Consider the following 12,033-nt stretch of genomic DNA (forward strand, 5'->3'; position numbering starts at 1 on the left):
ACTTGTACCTTGGGCTAGAATGCAACCACACAGGATCATACCTATCAGCCAAGGTCCCAGACTCCTCCATCACCATCCCTGGGTATGTCCCGTCCCACAAGCAGGACAGACTCACCAGAGGTGGCGGCCCAGTGGTACACAGACGGGAGGGAGTGGCCCTGGGAGTCCTCAACGCTGACTCCGGACCCCATGAACTCTCATACCATCAGGTGGACTTCAATGTCCATCGCCATAAGAACATAAGAAGTAGGAGCAGGAGTCGACCATACAGCCCTTCGAGCCTGCTCCGCCATTCAATAAGATCATGACTGATCTTCGACCTCAACTCCACTTTCCCGCCCGACCCCATATCCCTTGTTCCCCCTAGAGTCCAAATATCTATCTATCTCAGCCTTGAATATACTCCACGACTCAGCATCCACAGCCCTTTGGGGTGGAGAATTCCAAAGATTCACAACCCTCTGAGTGAAGAAATTCCTCCTCATCTCAGGCTTAAATGACCAACCACTTATCCTGAGACTATGCCCCCTGGTTCTAGACTCTCCAGCCAGGGGAAACAACCTCTCAGCATCTACTCTGTCAATCCCCCTCAGAATCTTGTATGTTTCAATGAGATCACCTCTCATTATTCTAAACTCCAGAGAGTATCGGCCCATTCTACACAATCTCTCATCATAGGACAGCCCTCTCATCCCAGGAATCAATCTAGTGAACCTTCGTTGCACCGCCTCTAAGTCATGTATCTCCTTTCTCAGATAAGGAGACAAAAACTGTGCGCAGTACTCCAGGTGTGGTCTCACCAAAGCCCTGTACAATTGTAGTAAGACTTCCTTACTCTTGTGCTCCAACACCCTTGCAATAAAGGCCAACATGCCATTTGCCTTCCTAATTGCTTGCTGTACCTGCATGCTAACTCTCTGTGTTTCCTGTACGAGGACACCTAAATCTCTCTGAACACCAACATTTAATAGTTTCTCACCATTTAAAAAATATTCTGTTTTTCTATTCTTCCTAACAAAGTGAATAACCTCACCTTTCCTCACATTATTCTTTATTTGCCACCTTATTGCCCACTCACTTAATCTGTCTAGATCCCTTTGCAGGCTCTTTGTGTCCTCCTCACAGCTTACTTTTCCACCTAGCTTTGTATCGTCAGCAAATCTGGATACATTGTCCTCGGCCCCTTCATCTAAGTCATTAATATAGATTGTGAATAGCTGAGGCCCAAGCACCCCACTAGTTACAGCCTGCCAACCGGAAAATGACCCGTTTTCCTTATTCTCGGTTTTCTATCTGTTAGCCACTCCTCAATCCATGCTAATATATTACCCCAACCCCAGAACACCTTATACATAGATACATAGAAGATAGGAGCAGGAGTAGGCCATTCGGCCCTTCGTGCCTGCTCCGCCATTTAATGAGATCATGGCTGATCCTTTAATTCAGTATCCCGTCCCCGCCTTCTCTCCGTAACCCTTAACCCCTTTTGCCCGTAGAAATATATCTAATTCCCTCTTAAATATATTTAATGAGCTGGCGTACACTGCCCTCTGTGGCAATGAGTTCCACAGGTTCACCACTCTCTGAGTGAAGAAATTCCCCCTCATCTCTGTCCTAAATGGTTTAGCCCTTATCCTTAAATTATGTCCTCTAGTTCTGTTCTCACCCGCCAAGGGAAACATTCCTTCTGCATCCAGTCTGTCTAGACCTGTCAGAATTTTATACACTTCTATGAGGTCCCCTCTCAATCTTCTAAACTCCAGTGTGTACATCCCTAAACTACATAGTCTCTCCTCATAGGTCATTCCCGCCATTCCTGGTATCAGCCTGGTGAATCGCCGCTGCACCCCCTCCATGGCAAGAACATCCTTCCTCAGATGAGGCGACCAAAACTGTACACAGTACTCGAGGTGTGGTCTCACCAGTGCCCTGTACAGCTGCAGCAAGGTATCCCTGTTCCTGTATTCTAACCCTTTTGCTATGAAGGCCAGCATACCGTTTGCCTTCTTGACCGCCTGTTGCACCTGCATGCTCGCCTTCAGTGACTGGTGTACAAGAACACCCAGGTCTCTCTGTACTTCCCCCTCTCCCAATCTATTGCCATTTAAATAATAATTTGCCCTCCCGTTCCTGCACCCAAGGTGGATAACTTCGCACTTGTCCACATTATAGTGCATCTGCCATTTATCCGCCCAATCGCCCAGTCTGTCCAAATCGCTCTGGAGCTTCCTGGTCTCTTCCTCTGAGCCCACCCCACCTCCTAGTTTAGTGTCGTCTGCAAATTTGGAAATGCTGCATCCGACTCCCTGATCCAGGTCATTAATGTAAATTGTGAACAGCTGGGGGCCCAGGACAGATCCCTGTGGTACCCCACTTGTTACTGCCTGCCATTCAGAAAATGAGCCGTTTATTCCAACTCTCTGTTTTCTATCTGACAGCCAGTTCCCTATCCACGCCAAAACTTTCCCCTTTATCCCATGAGCCTCAATTTTCCATGCTAATCTTTTATGTGGGACCTTATCGAAGGCCTTTTGGAAGTCCAGGTACACCACATCTACTGGCTCTCCCCCATCTATTCTACCAGTTACTCCCTCAAAAAATTCCAATAGATTAGTCAAGCACGATTTACCCTTTGTAAATCCATGTTGACTCTGTCCTATCCTGTCCCCATTTGCTAAGTGCTCCGCTATTTCATCCTTAATGATGGACTCCAGCATTTTGCCCACAACTGATGTAAGGCTTACAGGTCTGTAATTACCTGCTTTTTCCCTACCCCCCTTTTTGAATAGTGGGGTAACGTTAGCTACCCTCCAATCCATCGGCACTGTTCCCGAGTCTAATGAATTCTGAAAAATCATCCTTAGTGCATCCGCTATCTCTAGGGCCACCTCCTTCAGTACCCTAGGATGCATGTTATCAGGCCCTGGGGATTTGTCCACCTTCAATCCCTTTAGCTTCCTTAACACCATATCCTTAGAGATATTGATTTGCGTCAGTTCCTCCTTTGCCAATGTCCCTATTTTTCCCGATATCCCAGGGAGGTTTTTTGTGTCTTCCTTCGTAAAGACTGACCCAAAGTATGCATTTAGTTGATCTGCCATTTCCTTATTTCCCATTATATATTCCCCCGTATCTGACTGCAATGGACCAACTTTGGTTTTCACCAGTCTTTTCCTTTTGATATATTTATAAAAGCTTTTGGAGTTAGTTTTTATATTTTCCGCCAGCTTGTTTTCGTAAGCTATTTTGCCCCTCTTGATCATGCCCTTTGCCCTCCTTTGCTCTATCTTAAACTGTTCCCAATCTTCCGCTCTGGCACTTTTTTTGGCTATTTTATACGCCCTATCTTTGGATTTTATGCTGTCTCTAATTTCCCCTGTTATCCACGGTTGAGTCACCTTTTTAGATTTCCTTTTATGCCAGATTGGTATAAACAATTTTTGCAATTTTGTCATTCTATCTTTAAATGTTTGCCATTGTTTATCTACCTCCAGTCCTCTCAGGAACGTTGTCCAATCAGACCTACTCAGTTCCCGTCTCATGGCATCATAATTCCCCTTGTTTAAATTCAGGACCTTAGTCTCTGAGTCAATTTCTTCGCTCTCCATTTCGAGTGAGAAATCGATCATGTTATGATCGCTCTGACCCAAGGGTCCCCGTACAACAAGATTACTGATTAGTCCCTTCTCATTGCACAGTACCCAGTCCAATATAGCCTGTTCCCGAGTTGGTTCCTCGACATATTGATCCAGATAACCATCCCTTAAACACTCAAGGAATTCCTCCTCCTCATTATTTTTACTGATTAGGCTAGTCCAATCTATATGTAAGTTAAAGTCACCTGTGATGACAGCTGTGCTCTTATTGCACGCTTCTCTAATTTCCCTCGTGATGCCCTCCCTAACCTCTATTTTACTATTTGGAGGCCTATATACCACTCCTATTAATGTTTTTCGCCCCTCGCTATTTCTTAGCTCCACCCATATAGATTCTGTATTAACTGAGTTAATATCCTTCCTTTCAATTGCATTTATCCCCTCTTTTACTAGCAATGCTACCCCTCCTCCCTTTCTTTTTTGTCGATCCTTCCTAAATACTGAATACCCCTGTATGTTAAGCTCCCAGCCCTGCTCACCCTGCAACCATGTTTCCGTAATCCCAATTAGATCATAATTATTAACCTCTATTTCCACAGCTAATTCATCTACCTTGTTCCTGATGCTTCTCGCATTAAGGTATAAAACCCTCAGGCTTTTTTTATGCTCACATTTTTTATGAATTAGTTTGGCCCTTTGTTTTTTGTTCCTCACCCTTTTACCATTTATTTCTGTCTGCCTTTCACTTTCCTCTATTTCACTACATAGGTTTCTAGCCCCCTGCCATACTAGTTTAAATGCTCCCGAACTGCTTTATCAAAAATTACCCCGAGAACATCAGTTCCATCTCTGCACAGGTGTAGACCGTCCCTTTTGTATAGGTCACACCTACCACAAAACTGGTTCCAATGCCTCAAAAATTTAAAACCCTCCCTCTTACACCACTGCTCAAGCCACGTATTTAGCCTAACTATCCTGTTCTCTGTACTCTTACTAGCACGTGGCACTGGTAGTAATCCAGAGATTACTACCTTCGAGGTCCTACTTTTTAGCTTGGCTCCTAACTCCCTAAATTCTACTTGTAGGACCTCTTCCCTTTTTTTAGCTACGTCGTAGCGTTGTGGTTGTCGGAGGTCAATCACCTCAGCCCCAGGACATTGCTGCAGGAGTTCCTCAGGGCAGTGTCCCAGGCCCAACCATCTGCAGCTGCTTCATCAATGACCTTCCCTCCACCATAAGGTCAGAAGTGGGGATGTTCGCTGATGATTGCACAGTGTTCAGTTCCATTCGCAACTCCTCAGATAATGAGGCAGTCCATGCCCGCATACAGCAAGACCTGGGTGACAGTCAGGCTTGGGCTGATAAGCGGCAAGTAACATTCCCGCCACGCACAGTAACAGGCAGTGACTATCATAGCATCATAGAATGGTTACAGCACGAAAGAAGGCCATTCGGCCCGTCGAGCCCGTGCCGGCTCTCAGCTGGTCCCACTCCCCTGCCCTTTCCCTGTAACCCTGGAATTTTTTTCCTTCAGATACTTATCCAGCTCCCTTTTGAAAGATAAGATTGAGTCTGCCTCCACCACCCTTTCAGGCAGCGCATTCCAGATCTTAACCATTCACTGCGTAAAAAAGTTTTTTCTTACGTCACCTTTGGTCCTTTTGCCAATCACCTTAAATTGGTGCCCTCTGATTCTCGACTATCTCCAACTTACGAGAGTCTAACAACCGCCCCTTGATATTCAATTGCCTTACCATCGCCGAATTCTGCGGCGAGTGTCTCGCCTCCTGACTCCCCAAAGCCTTTCCACCATCGACAAGGCACAAGTCAGGGAGTGCGATGGAATACTCGGCACTTGCCTGGATGAGTACAGCTCCAACAACACTCAAGAAGCTCGACACCACCCAGGACAAAGCAGCCCGCTTGATCGGCACCCCAGCCACCATCTTAAATATGCACTTCCTCCACCACCAGCGTACCGTGGCTGCAGTGTGTACCATCTACAAGATGCACTGCAGCAACTCGCCAAGGCTTCTTCGGCAGCACCTCCCAAAATCGCGATCTCTACCACCTAGAAGGACGAGGGCAGCAGGCGCATGGGAGCACCATCACCTGCAAGTTCCCCTCCAAGTTATACACCATCCTGACTTGGAAATATATCGTCGTTCCTTCATCATCGCTGGGTCAAAATCCTGGAACTCCCTCCCTAACAGCACTGTGGGACTACCTTCACCACACAGACTGCAGCGGTTCAAGAAGGCGGCTCACCACCACCTTCTCAAGGGCAACTAGGGATGGGCATTAAATGCTGGCCTTGCCAGCGACGCCCACATCCCAGGAACAAATTTTTAAAAGTCTTTTACATGGCACCTTATTGAATGCCTTTTGGAAATCCAAATATTCGACATCCACTGGTTCCCATGTATCTACCCTGCTAGTTACATCCTCAAAATGCTCCAATAAATTTGTTAAACACAATTTCCATTTCACAAATTCCTAATCATATGATTTTCTGAGTGCATTGTTACCACTCCCTTAATAATGGATTCCAACATTTTCCCAATGACTGATGTCAGGCTAACTGGCCTGTCTTCTCTCTCCCTCCTTATTGTGGATGATTGCATTGACCTTACGGCCTTGATGGAATCTTGGTAACAGGTGATAATACAATCCTCCTTAATGCAGCCTCCCCGCCTGGCAGCACCTTCCACCACTTGCCCCGCCTAAACCGCTGTTGTGTCAATCATTAAAAACACATCACCCCAGATGGGACTCGAACACACAATCCCTAGCTTAGAAGGCCAGTGCCTTATCCATTAAGCCACTGGGGCTTAATGCGCAATGTAACCCGCCTGAGAGCAATTGACCGCTCCGAAATGTGACATCTGCCTCACAGTTTCAGGGTCTTCGAAAGTTCAGCAGAGATGGGAGCTATTTTCACCCATCATATCTGTCACTGCTCGCGCCATACCAGAGCCACCTACAACAACAACTTGCATTTATGTAGCGCCGTTAACATAGTAAAATGTCCCAAGGTGCTTCACAGGAGCGATTATCAAACAGAATTTGACACCGAGCCACATAAGGAGATATTAGGCCAGGAGTCCTAAACCTTGGTCAAAGAGGTAGGTTTTAAGGAACATTTAAAGGAGGAGAGAGAGGCAGCGAGGTGGAGATGTTTAGGGAGATACCGTGCCCACTGTCCATTCCCCGACCCTGCCCACTCTTTGTTTTCACCAGAGAGCCCTGGAACTTTGCTCAAATTTGATTCCCAATTCCTGGCCTTCTCTGCCATCAATATTAGGAAACTCCACTGGAATACACTGTAAGACTCAGCTGCTGTGACTCTGATCTTCTATTCAGTTGCTGCAGTTTGAAGGTAACTTTGTCTAGTTTACAGTCCATCCCCCATCGCTGCTGTTTCCTGCTGTCACCGTGACTGTCCCACTGGTTTATTTTGCTGCTGTCTGGGTCCTGACCAGAAATTCACTCTCCTGGGCCGACGTCCATTTCTGGATCTTATGGTGGCCTCCAACTTCACCACTGCTTTCTGCCACACAACACTTCTCCACATTTCCACAGAAATATCTCCAGCGTACCTCTCGGTTACTCTGACCTCCCAAATCCCTTCAGAATGTCTATCAACTTGCGAACACTGCCCTGACCATCTACGAGTTTATTCTGGACGGCTGCATTGACATTCTGGGCCTTGACGACTATATCATAGTGCCAATCTTAAAAATATATCACCCCAGATGGGACTCGAACCCACAATCCCTGACTTAGAAGGCCAGTGCCTTATCCATTAGGCCACTGGGGTTGCACAGAAAGCAATGAAAATCATGAGACTTAAGGGTCAGTTTGTGACCGCCAAATCATGATTTACAGGGCAAATTATTCTCACAGCACACAGAAAATCTTTGATTAGGATTTAAAATGCACAATTTTGGGTGACTAATAAATCAATTCACCCCATTCTTCCCATGTGGCCTGAACACTACGGTAGGTAATCAATCAAACCCAAACTGCACAGCCAGAGTAAAGTTTGTACAGGACACAATTACAAAACTTGGAAGTGCAGTGAACAGTGAGGAGGATAGTGATAGACTTCAAGAGGACATAGACAGGCTGGTGGAATGGGCGGCCACGTGACAAATGAAATTTAACGCAGAAAACTGATACATTTTGTTCGAAGGAATGAAGAGAGGAAATATAAACTAAAGGGTACAATCCTAAAGGGGGTGCATGAACAGACAGAACTAGGGGTGTATGTACACAAATCATTGAAGGTGGCAGGGCAGGTTGAGAAAGCAGTTAAAAAAGCTTACGGGATCCTGAGCTTCATGAATAGAGTTGTAGAATCATAGAGTCATAACGGCACAGAGGGAGGCCATTCAGCTCATCCAGTCCGTGCCGGCTCTCTGTAGAGCAATCCAGTCAGTCCCATTCCCCCGCTTTATTCCCATAGCCCTGCAAGTTTATTTCCCTCAAGTGCCTATCCAGTCTCCCCTTGAAAACATTGAGTGTCTCCACTTCCGCCACTTCTGTCGGCAGCGAGTTCCAGGTCATCACCATTCACTGTGTAAAAAAGTTTTGTCTCACATCCCCCCTGTATCTCTTGCCCAATTCCTTCAATCTGTGTCCCCTAGTCCTTGTGCCATCAACTAGTGGGAAGAGCCTTTCCCCGTCTAGCCTATCCAAACCCATCATAATCTTGTACACCTCTATCAAATCACCCCTCAACCTCCTTTGCTCTAACGAAAACAAATCCAGCTTCTCCAACCTGTCCTTATAGCTAAGATCCCCGATCCACGGAACCATTCTGGTAAATCTCCTCTGCACCCTCTCAAGGGCCTTCACATCCTTCCAAAAGTGTGGTGACCAGAACTGGATGCAATACTCCAGTTGTGGTCCAACCAGCGCTTTATAAAGGTTCAGCATAACTTCTCTACTTTTGTACTCAAAACCTAAAGCCTCTATTTATGAAGCCCAAGATCCCATATGCTTTGTTAACCACTCTCTCAATATGTCCTGCCACCGAGGTATAGAGTAGAAAATCGTGGAAATTATGATGAACCTTTATAAAACACTGGTTCGACCCAAACTGGAGTATTGTGTCCAATTATGAGCACCGCACTTTAGGAAGGATGTGAAGGCCTTAGAGAGAGTACAGAAAAGATTTACGAGAATGATTCCAGGGATGAGGGACTTTAGTTACGTGGATACACTGGAGAAGCTGGGGTTGTTCTCCATAGAGCAGAGAGGATTGAGAGTAGATTTGATAGAGGTATTCAAAATCATGAGGGGTCTGGACAGAGTAGATAGAGAGAAACTGTTCATATTGGCGGAAGAATCGAGAACCAGAGGACACAGATTTAAGATGATTGGCAAAAGAACCAAAGGCGACGTGTGGTATAACTTGTTCACTCAGCGAGTGGTTAGGATCTGGAATGCACTGCCTGGAAGGCTGGTGGAGACAGATTCAATCACAGCTTTCAAAGGGGAATTGGATAAGTACCTGCAGGACAAACATTTGCAGGGCTACGGGGAAGGGGCAGGAACAGTGGGACTAGCTGAAGTGGTATTGCAGAGAGCCGGCACGGGCTCGACGGGCCGAATGGCCTCCTTCTGTGCTGTAACCATTCTATGATAAGCTTTTGGTCACCTGTCCTAGTATCTCCTTATGTGGCTCGGTGTCAAATTCTGTCTGATAATCGCTCCTGTGAGCCCCTTGGGATGTTTTACTACTTTACAGACGCTATATAAATGCAAGTTATTGCTGTAGATGGCTCTGGCACGGCACATGAGCAGCGGCGGATATGATGGGTGAAAATAGCTTCCCTCTATGCTTAACTTTCCAAGATTTGGGAAATGTGAGGAATTTCAGAGCGGTCAATTGTCCTCAGGTGGGGTGCTGTTTGTATTCAACCCCAGTGGCCTAATGGATAAGGCACTGGCCTCCTAAACCAGGGATTGTGTGTTTGAGTCTAATCTGGGGTGATGTGTTTTTAATGATTGACACTATGGCGGATTAGACGGGGCAAGTGATGGAAAGTACAGCCAGGCGGGGAGGCTGCATTAACCGTAACTTGTGAGCCAAATTTCCGTCAAGGCCATGATGTCAATGCAATCATCCGCAATAAGCTCAAGGGTGGTGAGGGCCTTGTGGACAAGTGTATTGACAATTCGAGGAAGTGGGAGCAGGGATTTGGGAGGGCCGAGTGACCAAGAGGTTTGATGGAGGTATTTCCGTGGAAGTTTCCAGGGCTCACTGATGTAAACAAAGAGGTGGATGGTCAGTGGGCCCAGGTAACTTTAAACTTGTGGCTTGGGCTAGAATGCAACCACACAGGATCTTACCTATCAGCCAAGGTCCCAGACTCCTCCATCACCATCCCTGGGTATGTCCCGTCCCACAAGCAGGACAGACCCACCAGAGGTGGCGGCCCAGTGGTCCACAGACAGGAGGAAGTGGCCCTGGGAGTCCTCAACGCTGACTCCGGACCCCATGAACTCTCATGCCATCAGGTGGACTTCAATGTCCATCACCATAAGAACATAAGAAGTAGGAGCAGGAGTCGACCATACAGCCCTTCGAGCCTGCTCCGCCATTCAATAAGATCATGACTGATCTTCGACCTCAACTCCACTTTCCCACCCGAGCCGATATCCCTTGTTCCCCCTAAAGTCCAAATATCTATCAATCTCAGCCTTGAATATAGTCCACGACTCAGCATCCACAGCCCTTCGGGGCAGAGAAGTCCAAACATTCACAACCCTCTGAGTGAAGAAATTCCTCCTCATCTCAGTCTTAAATGGCCGACCCCTTATCCTGAGACTATGCCCCCTAGTTCTAGACTCTCCAGCCAGGGGAAACAACCTCTCAGCATCTACCCTGTCAATCCCCCTCAGAATCTTATATGTTTCAATGAGACCACCTCTCATTCTTCTAAACTCCAGAGAGTATGGGCCCATTCTACTCAATCTCTCATCATAGGACAGCCCTCTCATCCCAGGAATCAACCTAGTGAACCTTCGTTGCACCGCCTCTAAGGCAAGTATATCCTTCCTTAGATAAGGGGACCAAAACTGTGCACAGTACTCCAGGTGTGGTCTCACCAAAGCCCTGTACAATTGTAGTAAGACTTCCTTACTCTTGTGCTCCAACACCCTTGCAATAAAGGCCAACATGCCATTTCCCTTCCTAATTGCTTGCTGTACCTGCATGCTAACTGTCTGTGTTTCCTGTACGAGGACACCTAAATCTCTTCGAACAGCAACATATAATTGATGGGCCTTCAATAACCACAAAACTAGAAGTTATAGACTTAAACAAGTTGGCTTTTAATCACTAAGATCAGAGCTAACATCTCAACATTCCGACTGGTTCACAGGAATGAGTCATACAGATCCTGGGATCTTTATGTAAGAAAAGTCAGGGGCAGAGCCAAGAGCCAAGACCTGGAACCTCCCAGATTAGTCGGGAAAGAGGAAGTGAAACTATACACAGTGGGGGAGGGTAATATACATGAGTGCAAAATGAATACAGGATCAAGACAAACAGATTTCATTACATTCACCCCTTCTATAGATTTAGTCCATCGGGGTGATGTTTCTTAAAAGTTGGTATAAGTGAGTCTGTCAGGAGGTTTTGCAGTTCTCAGTGATCGGCGCAAAGCCGGTTGGGGTGCCTCTTGGGGAGTGGATTCTGGTTCCTCCGCTGTCCGGGCCTCTGCAGTGTCTTCCAGGTTATCTGCAGTGTCCTCCAGGTTAAAGTTGGGTATTGATACCTCTGGGTGTCCTGTCTCTTTGTAGTGTAGGTCTTCATCGGGTAGTCTCCCATCGTTCTCTCCGCTCCCCGAGGGAGCGAGGTCTTTTATGGAAACAGTGTCCTCTCGCCCGTCAGAGTATTCGATATAGGCGTACTGAGGGTTTGCATGGAGGAGCTGTACCTTTTCCACAAGGGGGTCCGTTTTATGGCCTCTCACGTGCTTCCGCAATAGTACTGTCCCCGGAGACGTCAGCCACGTGGGTAGAGATATGCCCGAGGTGGATTTCCGGGGGAAATCGAACATCTTTTCATGAGGGGTAGCGTTAGTGGCAGTACATAACAGAGACCTTATGGAGTGGAGCACGTCTGGGAGGACTTCCTGCCAGCGGGAGGTCGGAAGGCCTTTTGACTTTAAGGCTAACGTGACAGCATTCCAAACAGTAGCATTCTCCCTTTCCACTTGCCCATTACCCCGGGGGTTGTAGCTCGTGGTCCTGCTAGTGGCTATCCCCTTCGAGAGCAAGAACTGGCGCAGCTCGTCTCTCATGAATGACGTCCCCCTATCGCTGTGTATGTAATTCGGCATGCCAAACATGCAGAATAGATTACAGAGACACTTGATGACCGTGGCACTGGTCATGTCTGGGCAGGGAATGGCGAAGGGGA

The 12,033-nt window shown here is 46.9% G+C and overlaps 1 non-coding gene across 1 annotated transcript; it reads right to left on the reverse strand.

Moving 5' to 3' along the window:
* Positions 1 to 7,343: 7,343 nt before the first annotated feature.
* On the reverse strand, positions 7,344 to 7,416 carry trnar-ucu (transfer RNA arginine (anticodon UCU)). Its single transcript has one exon. It is a non-coding gene; the product is annotated as a tRNA-Arg (tRNA).
* Positions 7,417 to 12,033: the final 4,617 nt, after the last annotated feature.

This window comes from Somniosus microcephalus, chromosome 28 (assembly GCF_052327205.1).
Source record: "Somniosus microcephalus isolate GS21.2 chromosome 28, FLI_Smic_1.0, whole genome shotgun sequence".
NCBI classification, from domain to species: Eukaryota; Metazoa; Chordata; class Chondrichthyes; order Squaliformes; family Somniosidae; genus Somniosus; species Somniosus microcephalus.